The sequence below is a fragment of the Nylanderia fulva genome, unplaced genomic scaffold (genome assembly GCF_048542155.1).
Source record: "Nylanderia fulva isolate GAGA-0341 unplaced genomic scaffold, ASM4854215v1 Scaffold36, whole genome shotgun sequence".
NCBI lineage: Eukaryota > Metazoa > Arthropoda > Insecta > Hymenoptera > Formicidae > Nylanderia > Nylanderia fulva.
Genome location: NW_028190433.1, coordinates 1,472,915 through 1,499,412, shown reverse-complemented (window position 1 = coordinate 1,499,412; position 26,498 = coordinate 1,472,915). Strand labels below are relative to the sequence as shown.

At 34.0% G+C, this 26,498-nt stretch overlaps 1 protein-coding gene and 1 long non-coding RNA gene across 4 annotated transcripts in view; both read left to right on the top strand.

Annotated features, from left to right (window-relative positions):
* Positions 1-26,498, top strand: part of nAChRalpha4 (nicotinic acetylcholine receptor alpha4) — a 205,406-nt gene that overhangs the window by 16,574 nt on the left and 162,334 nt on the right. The gene's annotated exons all lie outside the window — the stretch shown is intronic.
* On the top strand, positions 6,964-8,605 carry LOC146722164 (uncharacterized). Of its 2 annotated transcripts, none has more exons than XR_014925299.1 (4): positions 6,964-7,113; positions 7,599-7,754; positions 7,882-8,216; positions 8,290-8,605. It is a non-coding gene; the product is annotated as an uncharacterized LOC146722164 (long non-coding RNA). The 2 variants fall into 2 exon arrangements; XR_014925298.1 differs by lacking the exon at positions 6,964-7,113 and adding an exon at positions 7,259-7,377.

Genomic DNA, 26,498 nt, shown 5'->3' with positions numbered 1-26,498 from the left:
GATATTTCTATTTTTTATCTCATTTATAGATTTATAACGTAAAGATGCATTTTAAATTATTTTAAAATATTCCTAATTGAAATAAACTTTACTAGTAATTAATGATTTTTCTCCGATATATTTTATTGATTTACAGTGCTACACTTTATAACTAAAATTATCGCCTATTCACTGCTTTTCAGTGATATAATCCTGATTTTATTTCAATAGACCGCCGCGTGATCGCAATGTTAGGTGAAATAGTGATTTTCCAATAAAGCATTGCCGCGCGTTCCTAATAAATAGTAGTATCAAGAGAGAAAGAGGGGACCAAAAACTAATTAGCCGCAGTACGAAGAGTAATGATTTCACGTCGACGAGAAATAATCGACGCGATGCACAAAGGGATCCTATCTCTGTCCGCGCTCACGTGCATCAAAGTGTTATCAAAATGTTATCGAAAGGGGGTCGGTCACAATATCCAGTGCGACGTGTCGGAAAAAAAGAAAAAAACGCATTGTCCATCACATGCGGGCATATCGAATGATGCGCGACATCGGTGACATAATTTCATCAGCGCCGCGCCCTGTCGTTACTTTCGGCCACTCGATTATGCGCGCGTCGCGCGTATAATAAATTTATAAATTACACGCCACTTGCCGAGATACAAACGGGGAAAATTTGCATATCAGAATGCATATCGAACGCGTATATCGTTTAAATACCATCACGTAAATCAAGCCGCGCTCGCGGTTGATCGGTTTCCGCTTGTATACTGTGAATAAAACAATTTATATACGTCGCGTTTTTATGCACTCTCAAAATTGAATTTTGTTTTTCCGCCTTTTGTGCGTGCAATAAGAATTACAATCGCGTATGAAGCGTTTGTTATTGTAACCGATTCACTCGTGCGAGCACTTGAAATAACTGACGTTCGTCAAAAGCTGATTGAGTTAATTATCGATTTTGCATATTGCCTCCTCATCGAAATCATCTTGAATTACACATATATATGTATATATCATCCCACGAGTTTCTGAGGTTACCACGGTTTTTATCGTTACCGTGTTTAATTAAATTTTACGCTTTTAGTTACGTTTTGTGCGTCGCAAAAATTAATATGCGTTATGAAACGCGTTATTATATAATATGTTGCTGTTAATTCAATATATCAATTATCGTGGAACGCTTTATACTTGCAAAAGAGTATTTCGAATTGGGAAATATTTATATGCAACAATGTAACAATTTCCAGCAATCGATTGTTCCGTTTAATTAGCCGTTGTCGCTCTGTCGTTACATTGTCGCGTTATTGTTGCATCAAATCGAAGATATGATGCAAGCGAATAATTTAGACAGTCTCGTACGGCTTTTTGAATTATGGAGAATTATTGACCTAGTGTCCAAGGTCTTTCGTATCAACGTCGATGTTGTCCGCGTTCGCTGCTTTGATATTCATAACAACGCGCCGAAGGCTTCGTTATATCGCATCCTGGTGCAATCATTTTGATATTTGGCACGAGCCCGCAAAACTTTTGAACGAAACTGCAAGTCTAACGACGAGACAAACTCGTCAATAACGTTGTAGCATTTTTATGAAACGTGTGTATCTAGCGCGTGACTTTTTATTTCTCTTCGTAGTTTTTTTTTTTTTTTATACATATATTATCTGCATTAAATGTATATTTTTGTGAAGATAAATATATCGGTCATTTCTTAAAAAATCAAATTTTAAATTCTAATAGCACGTAACTTTTTTATTTTTATTTTTCCAGTTTTATTTAATTTCGAATGCAGTCGCTGCGTCGCGCGTAGAGAAATTTGATTTAAAATATATTCTGGAAAAGGTGACAGCCAATCAAATTTTCGTCAAAGGAAAAATGCAGAAAATATAGAAAATTTGTCGCGTCAAACATATTTTATACGTCAAGGCCGCGGGAGTGTAGAGCATCGACAAAATTGCAATCACATTAGAGTCGATGCTAATTAAAGAGAGGAAAGTAGAGAAAACAAAGTTGATGGCAAACAGGCATAAAAGACCGGAGCGAGTGAAAAGGACAGTTTACATAGAAAAAGAAGAAGGTGGAAATGCTCGGGGAAATATAAACAAGCAGGGCTTTCAGTATACGTCGCACGAATGAGCAATGGTTATTGCAAAAGTTTTCCATCGGTACGTGCCCTCGCGAATATCGCAAATGCGACCGTGCATTTCCGGAACGTCGACGATTTGTCACGAAAAGTCCCCATAAGCCCCCCTAGGTTCGCCGTTTTCTTTTCGAAGGGCGACAAAGGTTCTCTTCTCCCGAGAATTCGAATTTCCATCATCGATCTCCGTTCCTCGTCTTCCCTTTTAAATTATTACAACGATGGCGCTCATTTTACTTAATTATCGAGCAATTTCGTACGAAGTAGATTATTACTATTCCGTGTTTTATAACTGGATCGCATTTCGTAATTTTAATAATAGACTAATTTAACCTCGTTTTATATATTTTTTAATATATTTATATATTATATATTATATTTATATAATATAATATATATAATATATTTATATAATATATTTCTATATTTTAATATATTTATTATTTTTATATATATTTATATCATGTTTAGGAGCTTTGATTGGATGTACTTTGTTTAAGCTTTTGCCTTTTAGACTTCAGCAGTATAAATATCAGAAAATCGATAATTTTGTGTCAGTCTTCCTCTTTTAAGGGGAATAAATCCTAATAAGTCTGGCTTGCGAGTATTTTTTTGTTTTTATTTAAGAAATATATCCGGCTACGCTCGTACACCGATGTCATCTTAGCCGTAATTTTAGACGGTTCGAGGTCGATTCCCCGAGATCAAGCTCACCCTGGAAAATACGTCGAATCTTCCGGCATTCGTATTCCCGCAGGAACGGCGAATAATATTGGATCCGAGTACGTTCGATCGCGAACGCAAAGGTCCCTTTCTCGCGTTACACGAGGATTGATACGAAAGTCGAGGGTTTCGTTCGTTTACGTAAACCGCGAACATAAGAGCCAACCCGTCGGGGCTCTGGTCTGCGACCAGACGTCTCGGTGGTTTTCAATTAATTTAGACGGGAATCATTAAAGGATAAATCCAGCGGGATTTCCTTGGCGTTCCCGGCGGTCGTCATTAACGCCGGGATAAATGAACCATATAGAATCGTGCACCTGCGCACCTGTGCCTATTCACGAAAATCCTGAAATCTCCGTTCGATGCAGCCGGAGCGCGAAATAACGGGAATTAACGAAAGAATAAAACGCCTCGAGCTCCGTGACATTAAACATTTACAGCGTAAAGGAAAAAAAGTGAGACACGAGTATAGTGAATGCATCCAGGTTAAAATAAATTATTTCGAGATTATCGATGCCATATTTTATAGACGTATATAGCTCTACTCTTCTTTGAAATATATTTGGAACATTGTCGTATTCTATATCCTTTCGATATATATATATATATATATATATTGAATATCGACATTTCCTTTGTGTCTTATACTTTGAATAAAAATTCTGCTACTATAAAATCTACTTAAAGTTAAACGTAGAATAAAAGACTACGTTATATCTTTATACATATATTTCAAGCTCAAGCTTCCGACATTTTTGTTTATTTTTAAAACTTGCGACTTTTAATATTTATTAATATCAAAATATTAATAAATACTAAAAGTCACAGGTGTAATTAAAAATAAAAAAAATGTTAATGACAAAAACAGACTCTAAATTGAAGTCTGCATTGTTTAAATATTTAAAAAACACGATGTATTTTATCAACTTGAAACATGCAATCTTTCGAAATAAGTAATACATCTTTGCGAATGAAGTGCGCTCCAGAAACGCTTATGAGTTTAGCTCGATAAGTTTGTCATCTGATGAATAACTTTCCCAAACTCGCTGAGTCTTAAGCGGCGGTCCATGACTTAATACGAAAGCGGAAGCTGTCGATTATACGATCGACGTACTGGCGCTTTCGGTCGCAAGTACGACAATATCGACGTTGTCTACTGCCAATATTATAGTCCATCGGTTGCGCGATAAAATTGCTGTCCTCGTCGATTATTGATGAAACGAATTTCGTTGTGTTTCGCGGCGAAAATTAAAATTTCATCGAAGATAAAGATTATTTTATTAGCAAAGTTAATGTAAAAATAAATGATCACACGCATTTTTATATACCGAAACAATTCTCGATATTCAGTAAAAAACATGATTTATTATCTTTCATAAAAAAATGTTTTTTCTATCGTAAATAAATAATCCTTAATCTCTCTCTTTTTGATACACTCTTATAAAATGGAAGAAAAAAAATACCGTAAAACAATGTAGGTATCGTAATGTTAGGAGAGATGCGTATTTTAATCCAGATTATATACGTATATATAAGCCTGTTAAAATTTTATTAAAAATAATTTTTTATACATATGTAAAAAATTATAACTATTGAAATATAAGAATTATCGTAATATTTAAAATATTTATTGCGCTTTTTACTTCGCGTGAACATTATAATCATCTTGATTTATTATTATACAATTTATCTGTGAAAACCATTTCAAATGATTTTACATAACAATACATATTATTTGATTCATATGGGTTGAATGGTTTAATTCGAATAGAAGGTAATATCAATGTTTTATGTCTCACGATAATTTTATTATTATTTGTTATTACAAATGGAGACTTCTCTGACGAAAATTGTAACGGAAGCATTGGGAAACAAATTGCGATGGAACCACAAAGCTCAACCAACGTCGGTTGGTTTGCGCTTTATACGTGCAGCCACGTTTACTTTGTTCGCAGTATAGCAGTTGTTTGGCGTTTCCCGAAGTTGATACCCGAATTTCACTGCTAAATCAACTGCACTTAATGTGAGCTTATTGGCCGAGGAAGGCTAAAACTTTTTGATAAAAGTTTCAGACGTATTATACGTATTGCGCGTTTGCTGCGGCAAACATTAAAAGCTCGAGCAATTACTTTTTTAAATTAACGCACTTTTTTTGAAGGAAAGTCCGCGAAATAAAGTCTAGCGAAAACGGTCTAGACATATTGGAATTATATCGTATGATTAGAATTTGTGTTGTAAAATAGAAATTGCGTATTTAACTGATTAAACAAGCGATTAAAATTAATATCTTTCTCTTGTTCTCGTAATTTCATCTTGAACGAGTTTACATAATTATGGTTATTTGAACGGTTTTCCTGTTATAATTAATTGCGAGGTATTTCGCGGCAGTGCGCAATCTTACTCGGACTATATAATGTTGCAATATGTACACATTATGTAATGACATTAATATTGATTCGGCACAAGAATTGATTGCAAAGCTAATTACTCTGTTTCATAATTACGCGAGGATTAAGCCGCTATAATAAGATTCGCATTTTCTCCTGCGAATGCACGCTTGCAAGATACAACATAATATAAATTTTATCCTACGTATATATAATTAATTCTTGCAACGTCTTCGTTTAAATCTTTCGAGTTTTTTTGTGAAACTGATTATTTTTTTAATTCGCAACATATTACTAAATCTTATCCCGTTATCTTTTTATATTCTTTACGTGAAAATTGTGAAAATATCTGCAATATTACCGATGCCTTTTTAAATTAGCATACTTTACACGTTTGTCTACTTCAGTTGAAACCAAAATAAGCTTTTATACTAAAAAATCGGATGAAAACTCGGTGGAATTTATGAAAGAAGTCGAACATTTGTTATTTCAAAAATTCCACTAGACAGCCTTCCTAAAGACGCTTTATGTGTCTTGAGGGAATAAAAAAGAGGGACGAGTACACAGCCCATCGGAACGAAATTGCCCTTGAAATGCTTCGTATGAGCCAAGGAAATAGTCGGGTGTCCCATCAGGCTGTTTCAACGTCTTAAGAATAGGAAGGATCCGGCGATTGTTTGCCTTTCTAAGACGTGGTAAAAGAAAAAAAAACGACGTCGTTTCGCGTTTAAAAAAACAAAGCTCCACGCTGAGAGGCGCGTGTTAAACGTGATTAGGGTCATGCTAGTAAATGGAGTTACGTTACATAAACTTGGGTAAAAACAAAATGATAACTCTATAAAATTACTTTCTGTTTTATTATAAGCGAGTCTGCGGATCTCGGTTTCTTGGATAAGAGCTAATCTCATTCATTAATATTATCTTGAAAGTAACTGCACGACTAATTGATTTAAGATAAGCGAAATGTAATCTGGATTAGTGCACTCTAGTTTTGATAAATTGTTTTATCATTTTTTCAGTTTTTTCTTTTTTTTTATATACATTTAAAATGAGAGATTAATATATAAATAAGTGTAAAGATGATCTACTCTCGATGAAAATAATAAGCCATATGTTTTTCCATGATTTCCACGAATTTTATCTAAATTAGGATATAATTTTAATCTATATATTTGTGTCATATTACGAAGTAAACTTTATTTTTCATACAACATTTGTTGCAGGTACATGCATATGTTTTATTATTTAATTTTAATTAATTTTATTTATATGTTTTTATATTTGTACTTGACAGATGGCAATGTCAAGCATTTCTTGTGCAATTTGGATAATGAATCTCCCCTACTTTTTGTACAAACTTTATTGTCTATATAAAACATTAATCGCATTTTGTTAATTAACTTGTACCAACCATTCTGCTTTATATTTGCTCGACAGTATTATATTGCTCGAAGATATGCGCGTCGTATAAACATGTCCTGCTATAAAGCTTTGACGAATAAACGTCAGAACTATCCATATTCTTGCTTTGACGTTTACAAGCATCGCGTATTTACTGCTTTCAAAAGAAGATTAAATTAAAATATTTAATTAAACGATCAAAATTAATTTAAATACTAAAATCGATTGTATATTTTACGGATTTTATATTATAATAATATCCATTTGGAAATGTATCAAGAGACACGGTAGTGTCTCGCGACCAGTTAAGGGCGTAGCCGAGACACCGTGTATCTTAACGCGAGTCGGACATTTGAGTCTTTATAATATTTCGAATTCTCAATAACGGCTGAAGCAATCGAGTTTATACTAGACTTAATCGATAGATTGAGTTTGAATTATATTATAAAAGTGTCTTTATTTCTGCTCTACGTGATTTGTAAGCAGAGATATATAATTGCAAAGTCGAAATATGAAAAATTTCTTTTAAGAAACGTCCCCGTCATCATCATTATTATTATCATCATTGACCACGCAAACATAGTAGTATCGTGCTACACGTATTCACACGTATACAACACATGCGCACACATATATCACACGTACACAACACATGAATAGATGCATGTATTGGAAATGTCCATCTCGCACGTTTTACAACAGACGGCGATAGTTGCCCTCCGCTATATTGACAGCGTGCGGGGTTAGATATTTTCAATTTTCAATTTCAATTTTTACATTCAATTTTAATGTTATTATTTGCAAATTTATTGTCATAATAATTTATGTGCAAGTTTACAGTCTGTGATACAAAATCAGATATTTTGCTATTATTTCAATAATATTTCAATTATATAAATGCCTATGTATGAGTATGCATATATTTTTAATAATTTTCTTAATTAGCTTCTATATTTCTTTCAGTTGTACATCAAGCAGGTAGCATTATCAGCTCACTTGTGAGCATGGGTTGGGCAATGGCTAGTTATCATCGCAGCATTCGATTAGCTTAACAAGATAAATCTAATATCAGTGCTATAGGAACTATTTTACAATTTTTCTGGCATTTTCTTATTGCAGGTACATATATATCCAATAATTAATATACAAAATTAAATATTATTCATCACACACTTTGTATCAAAATAATATATTTTTTAAAATTTATTTTTAATTTATTTAATCATTTTTATCATTGTGATTGTAGTGGCAAGGATCTTATTGCTCAGTGTCATTGCAAGCATCTGGCCTGTATATACCATAATATATTGTGTAATACATTGGCTAAGTATGACAATATAGATTTTGATAGATTCCCATGGAATATTGGAATTTTGTCGGACTTACAGTCATCCACCACATATGCAGCCTACAATTAAAGAACGCATTTATTCCATATGATTTGCTTCCGTTATTGGAATATTTAAAATAAAAATTTTATTAATAAATTTCGATGAAATAATTTATAAGAGGTTGAAGAAACTATGAAACAAATTCAGTCTCATAAAAGGGTAGTTGGAACAATAGTGGTGAATGCAGAAGGTATTACATGAGATCATTGACATGATTTACTTGTAGTTGTAAACAAAAATTTATAAAATTATATTTGTTTTAGGTATTCCTATAAAGTCAACATTAGATAATACGACAACAGTTCAATACGCAGGTTTGATAAGTCAATTGTCAGATAAAGCTCGTTCTGTCGTACGTGACTTGAATCCAACAAATGATTTAACTTTCTTGCGCATACGTAGCAAAAAACATAAAATTATGATGGCACCAGATAAAGAATTCATATTAATAGTAGTACAAAATCCAGTTGATTGATATTTAAAAGAAACAAAAATATATTTCAAAGTTAAGATTTATTTTTTTGGTTGTTAATTTAATCTGTATGCTACATTGGATGTTAATATCTATTCAATTAAAAATAAAAAAATTTTAGTTAAAAAAACTGGGCGCGCTGCAATGAGTTTAAAATAAATAAACATTTTTATAAAAAATTAAAATTTAAAAATTTATGCAAATTTAAAATTAATATAAAATAAAAAGAAATAAAAAAATTTTAGTTAAAAAAACTGGGCGCGCTGCTAAATAATATTCTAATGATATTAAAATTAAATTGTTACTTTTAAACTCATTGCAGCGCGCCCAGTTTTTTAACTAAAATTTTTTTATTTCTTTTTATTTTATATTAATTTTAAATTTGCATAAGTTTTTAAATTTTAATTTTTTATAAAAATGTTTATTTATTCGCGCAATAATTGGACATTACTTTTTGTAGAGATATTAATTTTAGAACATAAATTTTTGTCAATTGATAGATTTTTTTACTTAAAAATACTTTTTTGTTTAACACTTTTTCACATGGCGCATGGACTTGGCATCTTGTTTATCCCTTTTTTTAAAAGATAAGTTTTTTTATGGTACAATTTTACATTTGCAAATTTAAATTTTTATTGATTCATTATACGACTCTATATATGTCTGCAACTTTAATTTTCCACTGGTACAAGTTTCTACTTTCACTTGGCGCAATTTTTTTTTTATTTCATTACTTTTGTTACGATTGTACATTGGTTTATAATCGATAATTTTTCATACAATTCTATTGTACATGGTATACCTCTACGTGAGAGAAGTATTCGAATGAAAAACTCTGAAATATACATAAATCCGTGAGATTCATTATTTTATTAGCGATTTCTTTGTTTTTTTTCATGATTGAAAGCTCGTCTGACACGCGATGACAGAACTAATCTCCCGAGATTCGACGTATTTTCAGCACTTTCTTAAGTTAAACAGTGCCCCGGGACAGAGATTCGCGCAGAGGGAAGAAATAGAAACGAGCTCTCGTGCCCTCGATATTCGAGCCACCTCTCGAAATCCAATTTAATACGGGTGTTGGCGCATCGCTGCCACTCACGACGGGTCCCTCGACAACACTGGCGCGTTATCGAGAAGAACCCGAATCTAGAAGACGCTGGCAAAGTGAGAGATCCTGTTAGTCGGGGGATACCGTACAGAAGAAATAACAATATCGACGCGATTCGACAATCTCAAGTTGGCGCGTATCTTCCCGAGCGACGTTAATATTACATATCCCACGTGGAAAATTGTTAGGGCAACCTTTTAAAAAATGTCGGGGCTGTCAAGGGCTTAAACGTGGGCTTCCTATTAGGGATTTTCACATTACTGCCAGTTTTGAGTAGCTAATTTAATGTATAATCTGAGTAAGGAAACCAATAAGGGTTCTGATAAGGCTTGAGGAAGGTAGCAGTTAAAATAAATTATGAAATTTTTAACTTATTATTTATCAAAACTCGACTAACTAAGTTTTAAAATAAATATAATTATATATTATATATATACATTAAATTAGCTACTCAAAATTGATATCGCCCTATTAGGACCTAATCTGGCAGTAATGTGAAAATCCCTAATAGCATAAAGACATATATACCAAGGCCCTGATTACTTAATCTTTAAGAACTCTCGATGGAAAAGTGTGATCGACTTTAAAGGGTTCTTCTTTTGCTTCAACATTAGGATCCTAACTTTGTTAGGAAAAATTAACAGAAGCCTTATCAAAGCCTTAACACAGTTTCCACATGGGATTTTTCATCTTGGGCCGCTAAAATTCCGAGTTTCTCGCGTCGAAGAGATATTTTCGTGATCGCGTCGCGGTTGTAAATCGCGCGTTGCGTGAGCGAAACTACGACGGGAATTGACGGGACGGCTTTTAGCGTGCCGAAATATACACGCCGAAGGCGTCCAACGGATGCATTGAACGGGCGAGAGATAACAGCCGGAAGCGAAGGGATCCGTTTGAGAGATAGAATTTGCGAGTTGGACGGGCCCCGGAGCGCCCTGGTCTAAAGTGCCTCAGACAAGCAGCCGATATTGATGCATATTCCGTCCGATGTTCGTCGTCGTCGTCGTCGTCATATAACATTTCGATATTTACGACGATTGAGGGAGAGCTCTCCGGAGAGCTGCTGCTGAGTGCTATCACTATACTTTAAGGGTCCGCTCGAACCGTACAATCTTACGTCGATGCTTGGACAACGTCAATCTATGTGGCTTCAAAATAGTTGCCGAGTATCCTCTGTCAAACTCCGAGCGCCCGCATGCTTGGATACGTATCCATGATTTTCTCTTGTCAAGATAAATTGACGTTTTGTGAAATCATGATACTATAAATTCTTTTTTTATATATTATAAATTATTTTATATTTATATATTTTATATTATATTTTATATATTTTATATACATATTTCATATATCATAAATTATTATTTTTTTTTATTTTAATTAAACATGTTTTGCTGGAATATTTTATTAAATATTTTAAAATATTTTATAGAATGATTTTTCTAATAATTTTCTATCAAGCTCTCTGATTATTCGCGCGATACGTTTCAGCCAGGGATGATTCAGTCTCGTAATATTCACGCGAGAGACGAATCGTATGTCTTCTCCGTCAGTTAGGGAACGGCTTGAACTCTCGTAGCGAGAATGTAAGCAAAATACGAGATGCGATTCCGCGCGGGCAAACGTCGGAAATTGAAATTTATCGAAAGGAGATTCGTTTATTTGACACTCATGGCGAAAGACTTTATTGTGCGAGTTTCGAAGCGGTCTTCGTGAGCTGAGAAATGGAAAAGAGATCTCCACGAGATGCGAAGATGGAGGAGGAACGCGATAGATAAAGGCGCCGTTATATGCAGGAAACCCTTTTCGACCGAGATATCGGTGAACAGAAGGAGAAAGCGACTTCGAACCCGCGAACAGATGGCGGGGGAAAGAGAGAGATGGGAGAGAATGGATCCGGAGGATGGGCAAGTAAGGGTTAAGAGGGTGAAATACGGAGGAACGCGGAAACTACGTTGGGAATCCGACCTAACTGAGAATCAATAGAAATTTTCACGGTGCACCGGGAAAGTCTCTCTCTCTCTCTCTCTCTCTCTCTCTCTCCCGATATCTATCTCTCCCAAACAAACGTCTTTTGGTATCGTAATCTTTTCCGAGCACATTCGTCGCTCTCGCTTGCTCACGCCCTCGTGTTGTTCTTCAATATCCGGCTGATCCCGCGGTTTGACCCAAATCATCTGACCATAAGAAATATTCTCTCAGAAATATTCTCTCCGCTTTCCCGACTCACCGAATGACACATTTCATTTTGCGAACGGTTCGGCTGAGAATTATTACTATCGATGTATTGCATATCTTTTCTTTAAATTGTCGATCTATTTTTAAAGCTTTTCATCGAATTTTTAAACAATGTTTTATAAAAAAATCGAGCTGAATTTATAAAAATATAATATAAAAATCAAATATATATATATTTGATTTTTATATTATATTTTTATAAATTTAGCTCGATTTTTTTTATAAAACATTGATCAAAAATTCGATCAAAAGCTTTAAAAATAGGTCGATATATATATATATTATATAAAAATTTACATAAATTATTTTTGCGAATTTTACATATATTAATATAATAAAGCTCCGAGTATTTCTGACAAGTCGAAGTAAAAGAATGCATTCATTAATCACGAAACGAATGTTCATTCGAAAGCTCGCCTGATATCGATTTACTCCAGAGATTTAATGACTCCTTGATGGATAGCACGATTTAACGCGAGCATCGTAAGTTACTCTTTCCGGTTGGGGGTTGCAAACCGCCTTTAAGCTCGCCTTACATGGGCAATGGCTCGGAAGACACTAAATTCTGGTCACGGACTATTTCGATTAGGAGCAGACCACGGCAATGATTTGCCGCAATGACCGTGCGCGAGTTCTCGATAGATCGATCTCTGGTCAGTCGACTTTCAGTAAAAAAAAAAAAAAAAAAAAAAAAAAAGAAAGAAAGAAAGGAAAAAATTTTTAAAACGCGGTATAACGACGCGTTTTCGTAGGGTGTTTCGACATAAAACGATATTGAATATAAGCGGATACGATTTCCGGCTACGATTCTCGCGAAGCAGCGGTTTTATTTCAGTGAAAAAAAATTATACAAATGTTACGCAAAAAAGCAAGCATACTTAATACCGCACTTACTATATTTCACGATAAAAAATATTTTCCGCCGTAGAAATGAAACCTCGATGAAAGCGACACTCGCAGAAAGTCAACGCGCTTCTTATCGATCGTACCGCGTTATAATTAGATATTCCTCTGCGAACGAAATCGGTCTTCTTTTTAGGAGAAATTCGTTTTCCAATGTATATGAGACTCTTCTAAAATGTTTAAAGCTTCTACTTTTGATTTAATCAATTTTATATGTAGCGGAAAAGGTATCGAAAATGAGGATTTACATATGTAACAGGACAGAATTTTTTATATCTCTAGTCGTTTTTCCCTTCGAATCGCGAACTAAAACTGGAGAATCGACCCGACGTGATGAACGAGCGTTTCCGGTCCCTGTCTTGGCCAACAAACGATTAATTCTACAGACGGGATTCAGCATTGCGCTATATCGTCCGTGAACCCGATTACGAGGCGTCCAGAACTCCTTCATTCCCACGACTACAAAAAGATTTGGTCAACAATAATCTCGCATATTTGCTCATCGATTTATCGAGCGATCCGAAGCGATTGCTTATGTCATATCGCACATTGTGCATGACACATCTCTGCGCGCATAGAAAATCTCAATCTATTATTATGGTCCACGGGGAAGAATTCCGCGAGAGACCACTTTGAAATATATTTCTTGCTCCTCCTTCTTTCGCGTATCTATCGATATCTTAACTGACAAAACCGTGGAAATCGTTTGGCAAATGCACATTTTATTCAGGTCGATTCAGTTTCGGTAGAATACAAATTCGTATCAATGGTTTGTTTGTTGTTCAAAATTTATCTTCAATGTTGGCAATTCTTTTTATTTAAAATTTTAATTTAGAGATAAATAAAAATATTTAGAAATAAAATTTTAATTTAGAATTTATTTATATATACGTATTTTGATCTGGAAATAATGCATAATTAAATACAAAATAAATATTTTGCATTTGTTATTGGAAAAATAATTGACAATTTTCTTTACATCTCTAGTACAAATATAGTATTTTATTAACACATTCATTGATTATAAAAGAGAATAAAATATTAAAATAAATCACGTTTTTTTTTTCTCTCTGATACCGATTCCCTCTGAGTCGAATTAAACGAAAAACTAATGTCCAAAAAAAAATAATGTCTAAAATCACAGATTTAATGTAAAAGCTCGACTAATCGAGCTAATCGCTGCCTACTGAATCGGAGATTGTCGGATTAATGATTACGAATGCGTCGCGATATTTCACCGTCCCTATCGCCGCGACTATTAGACATTCTGGCTTATTAGAAATCAATACGCCGCAGCTCGTTCGCGAGGGTTTCTCAGGGTCAACTTGCAAATGAATGGCCACGTCCACCCGCGGAAAATGAAGCTCCGCCACAATAAAGCCGTATTCCGATTTCTGGCGCGACGAGACAATGCGACATAATAGCTGCTGCCCGGGAACAATATACGTACAACTCTGTACAACAACAACAACAACCGAAAACTATCTTTCAGTGGACACAACGATGCGTACGAGAACAATGCAAAGTGTAGCTCAGTAGATGCCGCGAATTATGCTGAAAGAATGGCTAACATGACGGCCGATAATAGATGCATGCAACGCGTCCTCTTTTGTACATTTCTGTATTTTCCCTCGAGAAAACCTATATGCGAGGGAGAAACAAATTGATGACCGTAGATTAAAATTGGTAACCCAGTAGTTAGATCGTGAAAAAGTGCAATAAGAGAGAAGGACACATATCGGAGACCTAATGGTACAGGTTAGATATAATGTGTATCATTTGTGATATCACGTGCGATTTATTTCGAGTGACTTACAACCCCCATCAAACTTGAACTATTTAAAATGCTTGATTTCTTACCGTAATCATCGTGAAGTATATGATAATCCGAGAAACGAGAATAATATGGAAATTATCCTCTCGCGCTATAACGTCGAAATAAATAAGTTTCTCTTGCAAATTTCCCGGAAACTGCTATTTGAAGAGTTACTCAATAAATGAGCGTATAAATCGTTTTCGTCGTGAGCGTATATAGAACGCAATTGGATTAAATTATACGGTCATTTGTCAATTAACGAGCAAAAACCGGAGTGTCCAGCATATTTCACAAGCACGCTTTATCGATCGCGAGTGTCGTCAAGTCGGAAAATACATTTATTTCGACGTATACTGTGCGAATAAATCTCACGCTTCTTTTTTAACATTATATAGTCCAAAATAATTTTATAAATAATTTTTTTTTAATTATTCTGATTTTTTGAAAAACTATTTCAACGATAAATTCAAATAATACTTAAGTTATATTAAATAAAGAATATTATATTATATAATATAGAAAAATAATTAACTTATGAACCAAAACATTTGTTTTGAAAGTCTATTGAGACTGATTGCCAGACGTAAAGGTATAAAGAAAACGCTATCTAAATAAATTTGAAATATTAAAGTTGTCAATTTAATCACCACTGAAATTGATGATAATTTTTCAGAATGGATATAAAAATCATATTTAAATCACATTTACATCAAGTTACATCGATATCAGAAACGAATTTATATATACCTAATGCTCTATTTTACCTACATATTTAATGCATTTTAATTTAGCTTATCAGCTTTAGCCATTTCACTGACTACGCAATGCAAGAACTTTTAAAAGCGCACATTAAAGTTATATATTGCCTGAAATTGCATTTACCGCTTTGATATTTAGATTACTCATTTAACGCAAAGACCGCGTATTACAACATGAATTGAAAATAATACCTACATAAATTAGAAAAATTGCGTTAAAATACATAAAAATCTTTCTGTCATAATATGTAGTTTCTATTATTAGATGTTATATTTCCTTCGCATTCTCTTTTCGTATTCGTCATATTATAAAGTTCATAATACTTAAAGCTAAATGCGAGAAACACAAATAATGGGAGCGTTTTGCAAGACAGTAGAAAAATTAATGTCACTTCTCAGAGACTGAGAAAATTACCCTATCTCTCGTCAACGAGAGGCGACTGCGAGTTTCGTTCGGCGAAGCCGTTCAGTAAACTCACCGTGTTTTCATAAATCGTAAGTTTTCCCCGTTTCTCGGTAACGACCCCACTCGCCGATAAGAGCTTGCAAGCCTATTACGGAGCTTTCCGAGGCGACGAGCGTCCGAAAGTTTTCACCGGTCGGTCATGATGTAACTTCACGTTATGTGCAACCCTCATCCGCAAATCTCGCGCATGTCGCTGTTTGAAACATAAGTTTATACGCTCCCCATGAGACCATCATTAACGCGCACGTTGTTGCTCCGTACACATTGTTCATCATCCGTGATAAAGTAGATGCTTAACATCGTGCGTGGCTTCATTCATTAGTAATATAAACTTTCGAAGCTCTCGTATTGTATTTTGATGAACATTTTATTGCAGGTATTACGGTATTTATTTAGCAGAGATGATGATTCAATAGAAATATGATATGTCTCGTTAAACTTCTTCTTCTTCTACTTAAATATGTGATGTATGGGAGATCTGTGAAGATCCGATCCGAAAACGATCTCTGATGAAAGTTTTCTATCTTGGAAGTTTGAATAATTTAAAAGTAAGACAATACGGAGAACGAAAAGCGATTCTACAATTGGAGGATTGAAGTTAGACTGTGTAAACTTTTGCTCTCGTATAATTGCAATAATCAGTTGAAGCTTGAACTTCGATAGTTATAGATTATACTTTAACAGTTGAATATTTTGTAAAAGGAGAGGATATTCTCGCTTTAAATTAAGAGAATGGAAGTTGAATTATACAAATTTAGCATTGAAAGGCTAAATTAAAGCTAAATTAATTTTGGAAAATAATTTATAATTCTTAAGTCTTTATAACTTTTTTTCATTCTCTTTTGTCTTGTCAATATTTGTGTATTTAAAATTTTAATTATTTTCATATTCTTTGTAATCTTTTATAAACAACTTTTTATAAAAATTCATACATTCTTATTTTATATTGAAACTTTTTCAAATTTTCTGATTTTACGAAAATTCGAAGATCGATTTTTAACTCTATTGCTTTTCTCTCAAAAAAGTATTCGAGCTATAAATAATATTGTGTATAAAAGGAAAGGATATTCTCACTTTTTAAATGGAGAGAATGGAATGAAGAGAATTGAATTAAACAAATTTAGCATTAAAAGGCTAAATTGAAAAAAGCTAAATTAATTCTTGAAAATAATTTATAATTCTTAAGTCTTTATAACTTCTTTTCAATTTTCTTTTGCATCCTCTTAAAATTTTAATTATTTTCATATTCCTCGTATTTTTTGATAAAAAAAAACTCTAAAAATTCATACAATCTTATTTTCTATTGGAACTTCTCAAAATGTTCCGATTTTATGAAAGATTCGAAGATCGATTTTTAACTTTATTGCGTTTCTCTCAAAAAAGTATTCGAGCTATATCGAAACGATATTTTCCAATCTGTCTATCGCGACTTACTGGATTACGTCGCAAACACAGAGATCCTGTCGACTGCAGACAATGTCTACAGCGAACGTCTCGCTTGCAAACAAAAGAGAAGTCTCATGGTCTTTCCACCGGCGACCAGATCGGCGACAGAACCGGAAGTCCGCTCGATGTGCGGACGCGCTGAGCTATAAAACACGTTATTCGGCCGCTCAACGGATATCTGAACTTATTCGTATGTTAATATATTTCCATGTTTGGCCATCGGCCAACTCGATTGGCCTCAATACCGTTCGTGGTGCAAGTCACGTATCTCGATGCATCAATGCATCGCGCCATTCGCGAAATATATATGTGTATACACACACAGCATCGTCAGCACATGCATACGTACATATGTATATAGTAATTTTCCACATTCAGCATTTAACATTCCATGTAAGAGTATAAAGTATTTTGTATAAACGTGCACGTTGACACTTTTATGTATATTTTTCATCGATTTTTCAAGTATTCCGGTAAACAATTTTTTATATATAATTATATATAAATAATTGTATAATTATACACATAATCGTAAAATTATATGTAAAGTATGTCTATTTTTATACATAATTATATAAATTTATATATATAAATTGTAAGGGTTCATATACAATAATCATGTCAAATTACATATGAAACATATATATTTATATATATGAAGAAATATTTATTATATATATAAAAAATACTTTTATCTATGTCTTTTATTATGTATGGACATGTTTTATATATAATTTTGCGATTATATGTATAATTGTGTATATTTCTATATAATTTTATATTGTTATATATGAAAACTTTTTTCCCGGAAAAACATTTGAATGGACAATCTAAATTATATTGTATATTAAAATTTTGCGCACATTTCCTGTGTTATATATATTAATACTCTAACAGCGACGATGCGACGTTTGCATGCAAATACTTGAAAATGCAAAGCAAATACCCGGTAAAGGAATTATCCATACCAGCTATATCGCAACGCTCTCTTGAGACCTTTGTTTTAAAATAAATTTCTCCGTAAATTTCACATCTCAAGTACTCTCTCTCTCTCTCTCTTTCTCTCGTTTAAGAGATCATTTTGCTACACTTGTATTCATGTGATTCAATGTTTATGTATTTAAGTATTCGTTAAAGTGGCGTTTTAACCAGAGAGAAAGAAAGAGCTTTTTGATGCACGCAGGTACCTATACGTGTCGGCAAATACTAAATCTGGCCTTTTCGTTTGCACGAGACCAAAAAGCGAGGGATATCCGCGCAATTTGCCAGTCCGACATTTATTTACTCGATTGGGGGTGGACACACGTTGAATCGCGGTGGCTGGTCGACGACGACGTCGGAACAGATCCGAGCGGTTTAAATCACAGCAGAAACGCGCAACGCGGAATGCAAATCGGGTTTATCATTACGACCTGATGGATATCGGTTCGCCGATCACGCGCGCATTCGGGCTCGATGTTTTACAGTTTTGTTTTCGTTCGACGTCCATCGGTCACCTCAAGTGATATCGTCTGTGAACTTCGAATACGTTTGTCTGCGAAGGAATGTGTATGAGTGATTTATTTCAAAATTGTTTACCCAACTTATTTAACGTAATCTACTTGGAAGTATGCAGACTGGATTCAACGGTCCTACCATTCCTCCTAACAATTCTGAAATTCCTCTTCCGCTGAGACGCTCAGAACTTGCATCGCGGCTTCCCTCTTAAATATCTTCCCTGCTGCTTACATTAGAAAATGTTTTATTAAAAAAAAAAGTCTCCGCTGCTGCTATACATATTCATCTTATATCCATGTTAAAATGAAATCTACGTCAAAAGATTTTAATACTATATCACGTTTTTTTTTTAATTGTATAACCGTGTAATCGTATAATGCTCAATTGAAATAAATCGTTCTAAAATATCCTTCTCAAGAGATTAATCGATAAAACATACGCAGATGTTTACGCCATTAGTTAAGGGTCAGGTGGTGTCGCGGCGAATGCATTCGCGCTAATCGGTAGTGCATAGCATTATATTGCAATAGCAATAAAGCTCATCCGTTTCGCATCTGTTGCCATAGGCCGCGCATGTAACACACATACACGGAGATATTTATCCAAGATTTTATCGCCGATTACCACTTCACGTTGAATCAGGTTATTGTAGTGCTACTTGAAATCCATCCAAACAGTATTGTTTTAAGCGCGGGAGATCCGCCAGAAATTATGGCTACAACACGTGGCCAATGGACATCCGCAGTCATATATTCGCGTTAAGCCCGTTTCAACCTCGAGCTTGCGAAACCTGTTAAAATCCGTGTGGCAGAAAATCGATTAGCGAATTATGCCGAGTTCGCATGACATGTCGGTTTATTATAAGCTTGGATAAAAAAAAAATTTTTGGTCCCTTCCAGAAAAAAAGCGAGGGTGGACAGTTACACGAAATTTCTATATTGAATTTTATTACGTCAAGAAAATAAATAAATAAATAAACATATGTTCAAAAAAAATATATAAAAATTTCAAAAGCTTTTTTTATAAATTCATTCGTTTTGTAGTAAATTTTGCAAAGAATCGGATGATACAAAATGGAACGTGTGTAAATTCAAAGCATCAAGAAAAACAGAAACACGTGTAACGTAGTGAAATCCCGACTCTTTTCCCAGATTCATGGTAATTTGTGCTGATGCCTCTTTTCATTCTCCCTCGACGACTGAACATCTAAATTCCAGTTATAGAAAGAACGCCATCCATTTTCTCGAGAAACTGGGATGTATCTTACGAAATGTTCTTTAATACACTTATTTGTATCATCGCTCAAATTGGAAAAAAACATCGATGTTTATAACAGACTATACAAAGAGAAAAGATAAGGTACAAAAAAGAGAGACGAGGTAAAAAAAAATAAAGAAAAGATACTTAATCTCTCTATATCCCTCTTTTCACGATAAAAAAGTAGAATATTGTTTAGCAAAGTTATATATATCTTCTTTCTATGATTTATATTGTTGGTATATTCGCAGCTTTCCTCTATGCCGAGCCTTCATTTGTTATATAATTCTATTTGTTACTGGTGAAAAAAAAAAATGTTCTCACAATACAATAGAGAGCCTCTCCCTCTTTTCTACCCTCTCGTTTTCTTTTTCCTCTTCGTTCCGCGCGACAAACCGCTGGCACGCTCGTCGCGTTCGCATTTTTGCTGGGTCAGTTCTTCTCCCTTTTAGTTCTGACCTACATCTCGGAGATACCTCCTCGTAAAACCATCGCGCAAATGCCCGATTCTCTTCTTTTCGACCGTGAAGCGTCTATGATTCACTTCGCATTTTTATCGCTCGGTCGTTTCACGCCAGCCAGCGTAAACGCACTAGAACGCAAATGGATAATTCGTTCATTTTGCATTCGCTTCTTCCTGATAAAAAGGATTATAAAAGTTTTATTACGAGGCTCGCGGCGAACTGAAAAGCCCGACGTGTGCCGCGCAAACGAAGGAAAAGTAAGAATATAAAAAATGCAGAAAGAAGAAGGAGAAGAGAAAAAAAAAGAACTCGTGTTATACGCTGTCTGACGCCGGAAATTCAGTAACGAGCCTTTCTCGCGCATACGTGACAAGCATGCGATATATCGAATGCATAGGCACACTCCGGAATAAGAACGTGCCCACCTTCCAATTAACTTAAGCCGACCCGGCCTCCATTTTGCTCCGGAATTATTTAAGTCAGTAATATAACAGAACCTCTTTGCTTTGTACCTGTTTTTGGCGACAGTTACAAATACCATCCTCTCGTGGCTCCTACTTCGTTCTACCTAATGTCACCCGGTGTGTCTCGAGTACACGCATACACACATACCGAAATTTAATTACTCTCCGCACGGGTATCCGCCGAAACTCCCCTTCAGGCTGTAATAATTTCGTCGGAAGTCCCGGGTAATGTTGGGGAATGAGAAGTATCCGGGGAAAGTCGCTTTTACCTGAGAAATTCGCCGAGACGAGGATATTCTAATTCCCCTTCTCTCATCGCGCTTAATCCACGTTTGTGTACCCTGCGTGTTAGGGATGATTAAACGAGCTACCATTTTTACGCCAGCACGGCGATAAGAACTATATGGCGAAGCTGCTGCAATTAAATTTAATTCAGGCAAACGAGCATTGCCGTGATTAAGTGTTGTCTTGTAAATGTGTTTAAGCGCAGAATGTTGAAGAGAAAAAAGGTTGTCTCGTTTTCTCGGCAAAATTATTATTATTTTCAGCATTTCTCTCTTCTTTGGATTTTATTATTTATTTTATATATAATGAGAAATAAAATTCGGCTCGTGTAAAATTAAAATGAGTTATAAATTAAAAGGCCAACTTAACGAGCTGATCAAGTTTATATATTGAGTTTGCTTCTTACAAAGTATATACATTGTTTATAAGGTTTGTCAACAAGAAATATTTTAAAGAATTTTTACCGTCTCGACATAGATCTCATTACATATCATTATTACATTATGGATTACAAAATTAGACGTTTATTTAAAAAGAACTACAGAAATCTGATGGTCGGGGTTAGGCTCTTTAATGACTAATTCAAACGATCAGTTGTAATTCTCGTTAAGTTGGCCTTTTAATTTATAACTTATTTATTATTTTAATTACACGTTCAAAAAAATATTTCTTTTTTTTTTTTTTATATAAAATTCAATCTCATCGAAAATGCTATTTTTTAAAGCAATGGAAAAAAGAATGGAAAGATGCGACTTTTCAAAGATCGAGCATCTTGATTTTCCGGGAACGCGACGCTTGAAAGACGTCGTAATAGAGGCACATGTTAGAATTTGAATACATTTCTCTTTTTCCCCCGAAAGCAACAAAGTCCCATATTGCACGAGTCACGTGCGACCTAAATTACCGGCGTGCACGGCGTCAGAATTCCTCTGGATATGTAGCCTGAGGCCACATGCCGATTACAAGCGTAATATCGTAATGTGTTGGGAAGCGGAATGAGGAAGCGGGAGAAATAAAACATGGAAATGCTTGTTCATATATCTATTATATCTATGGAAACTATTATTGCGGAAATATTTACAGTAATGTTGCGACTACTGAGCAATTAACACTTTACTTATTTTACATTTCTTCTCATTTATATATATCATTTTCATCTTTATATTTATTTATTCTTGCATGACAATGCTTTCTGTTATATTTTCTCGATAATTCTCATTCTGACAGTTACGGTATTATTATTAACTTGAGAGAATATTTATATATGTATATATATATATGCTTAATTTAATGTAATGAGAAACATATTGTGTTTTCATTACATATTAAATGCTATCATTACACGATTAAATTGCATGTTAATGTTGCATTATGATGAGCAATACTGTGTAATTACTACGAAATTCCAGTTTCTCTGAAATTACTGGCGTAATTAAGTATTAAAGGAAAACACTCATAATGTGTATTAATATTGCCAAATAGTCCTAATTGATGAACTGATAACTCTACACTTTTTAATACCAAATTTTTGACATAAATTTAACACATACATATATAACACTCTCTCTAAGACAAAGAGTTTAAAAAATTACCTAAACTTTAAACTCTTGAAGGTAGTTGGGAACATCGCGCGTTTCTTTAAGCTAAGGTTATACTCTCGTCTGCTAAGATGCGTTTTAAAAACACATGCAACATTACCTTCGCGCCGAATGTGTCTGGAAATGACTAGAGATTTGCATAATACGTTTCACCATTATATCCTTATACCCTGCTTCCTAAGAATCGCACTATACATATATATACAACGATCGCACCGTGCAACGATATTTTGCGTCGTTCAGTAAATTCTCCCTTTAGCATACAACTTATCTTCTGTCTACCCATATCAAATAATGTTTTTTTTAATTTTCAACACAAGAGTCAATATTTTACTTTTTTTTAATTAATAATAAATCTCGAATTTTATTAACAATTTATTTTTTAATTTTTATTTACATTTTTGTATTGATTATATTTATTGAAAATATTTTATTTTACTGATAATTCTACCTTCCAATATCTTACTTTTTTTTAATCGATAATATATAATCTCTAATTTTATTAACAATTTATCTTTTAATTCTTATTTGCATTTTAATTTTCAATTTTTATTTAATTTTTATTAACAATGTATTGATTATATTTATTGCGAATATTTTATTTTCCTGATAATTCTACCTTCTATCCAGATATATATTGACAGATACACTCGCGTAACAAACACGCTTGAGTTTATAGAATGACTAAATATTACATTTCATATTGTTGATAGAGGGCTGCTACAAAACGAAAATTTGTAGGGAAAATATGGCGAGTTCGCACAATCGTGACAAATATACTTCGGAAGTGTGATACATAGACCGGTCCAGGGTTGCCTTATTGTGGTCGCATACGTAAAGGACCGCATGAGTGCTTTCTACGTATCCTACCTCTAGTCGTTCACGATGTGGAGCTTGCCTTGGGATTCCAACTAGGGCAGTAATTTTCCCCAATGCTCGCCCACAACCATTGTCGTCCACCCACTCAACCTTTCTTCTCTCTCTCTCTCATCCTCTTTTTTTCTCTGTAGACGTTCTCATTCTATTTATTCCAACCTGAGCCGCGTGATCTCGAGTTGCGTGCAAAAGGTGGAGCAATACATCTGACTACCAGACACGAAGTAACAGACGATGATACGCTAATTAAAGTCGTAAGCGATTCATTTATCATATCACTACTCTGGTATTATGTCTGTACGTTAAATCGTTTTGTTCATCTGGAAACTTTACTTTTCAAGTGTCTTCTAATTTGGCACATGTACAATATTTTTTACACTCTTGTCATATACGGGAATATTTAAATATATTCTATAATTAAAGAAAATAAAAAAGTGAATTTTCCTTCTTAGCGTAAATCTTATATTTAAAGATGTAAATTTAAATCAGAGAGGTAGAAAACAAGTGTGTACATTCAATTGTGATATATACCATATTTATAATATTTAATTGACGTTTGATTATTGATTTTGATCCAATTAACAATAATCAGGAAAATATTTAAAACTAAATAATAATTAAAATCAGAAATAGCAATATGACAAAACATACATCGAGTTTAATTGAATTTTTTAATATATCGCACAACAAAATTAAATTTAATTAGCACATAATTCAAACGAGAATATTGTAATTACATTGCAAACTACATAAAATTTGCATGATTACATTCAACTTCTGTTTTCTCTATTTCGTATTCAATTTCAGATTGTTAAAGAAATTTTAGTCACTTAAATCATTAAATTAAGGCACTTTTAAGTATTATTAATTATTAATTATTAAAAAACTTTATACAATAGATACCTAAATTATTCGTCCACTAAATCCGATTATACATTTAATCCATGATTATTACGACTCCTGCTTTAGTACAAGTACACGAAATATTTGTGTTGCATGCTATTCATACCGATGTACACAGATTTCATTTCTCTATTCCATTCATCATTATCTAGTCCGACCAGTTTCTTCACTTCTTTTTTCACGTCGCGATAAACCTTTCGCCGGCTCATTTAGGAAATAAGTTCCGCGCGATAATTTTAAAAAAATGTTTCCAACGATAAGAGGCAATCGAGCGACCCGCGTGACGTAAAATCCCGAGAGCTAATAATGTTCCAGAAGCGTGTGATACACGTTTCTATGACGCGCTGCACCGATGGGTGTTGCACATCTGAACGTGTTAGCGATAAGGCGAACGAGGAAGAAATTCGACGCCGCAGGCGCGATATATCGCTTAGTAATATTTGCGGAAAATATACGAAGGGGATGCATGCAGCTGTAGGGTGCTTTCTAAAGGTAAAACTCCCGGGTTTCACCTTTCTCTCTCTTTCTCTCGGCTCGTCACGTTTCTGCGATTTATTTCGAACACTCCCGCGCGCGATAGAATATCGATAAAACAAGCAGACGAGAAATATAGGATCCCTTTGCCTTTGGGTGGGCTACGCAACACTTGCTACACTTGTCTATAATTGAATTCGCACGTGCGCACAATTCTTCAATCATTTTATCGTTCATCTTAAGGCATGACTATCTAACGGCGCTCCGGAAATAAGCGTTCCGGCGGTGAGGCATGAATTTGTCGTCAAAGGAACTGCAATTTGTGTTTGACTCGGGGAACATATACATGAAAGAGTGCATTCCCGTAGGTAGAGCTTTACGTCGCGAGGAGTAAAAAGCTCGTGCGCGGAAAGAATCTTTTAGAAACACTTATTTAGATGAGAGTGTTCGTACTGAAAGAGTGCGAAGCGCCATTTTCTTTGAGCGCTTTACATTAAAAGAGAATATCCACCAAACCGGAAATGTACGAACAACGTGCAGCTTTTTACTCATATACATATATATATATATATATTCGATATATATATATATATATATATATATATATATAGAAATAGTTAATTTTTTAAAATTATTACTGAACGTATAAAATGTAGATTCAATAAATTAGGAGAATAGAAATTCTCTATACGCGCGCGACCCACGTTTGACAATATATATATATATATATATATATATATATATATATATATATATATAAATTTAACAAGCCTAATAATAACAATATAATAGATACTAATAATACTAATACTAACACTAAATATTTTGTCATACCATATATAGAATCAATATCTGAGAAAGTTGCTTCAGCAATAAGAAGACCTGACGTAGTGGTAGGATATCGTTGCATTAAAAAATTGAATGATTTCATAAAAGTTCAAAAGGACAAAAATAATTGCCCCACGAATTCTAACGTTATTTATAAATTGAATTGCAACGATTGTGACGCCACATATGTCGGACAGACAAAAAGACAGTTAGGAACAAGACTTAAAAAACATAAAAATAATATTAAATTAGACTCTGCTAGACATTCGGTTGTCACGGAACACATTCTAAACGAACAACATACATTTGACTGGGACAATATTAAAATTATGGATCATGAAAAGAATTACCATAAAAGACTAATATCTGAAATGATCCACATTAAAGAACAGAAAAATGGAATTAATTCAAATAAAGACACCGAATTGTTAGACAGTAGTTATTTTGACATACTTAAAAAATTTGCTGAATCATAATTTAGAAAAAACATTGGTAATAAATAAATACATCACGCTCTCTATTTTGACATTTGGTATTCAGACTTCGTAACAACACACACTTGAAATATCGGGAAAAAGGACTTGTTAAAACGATAATGTAAGTTGAAAGATTTTCT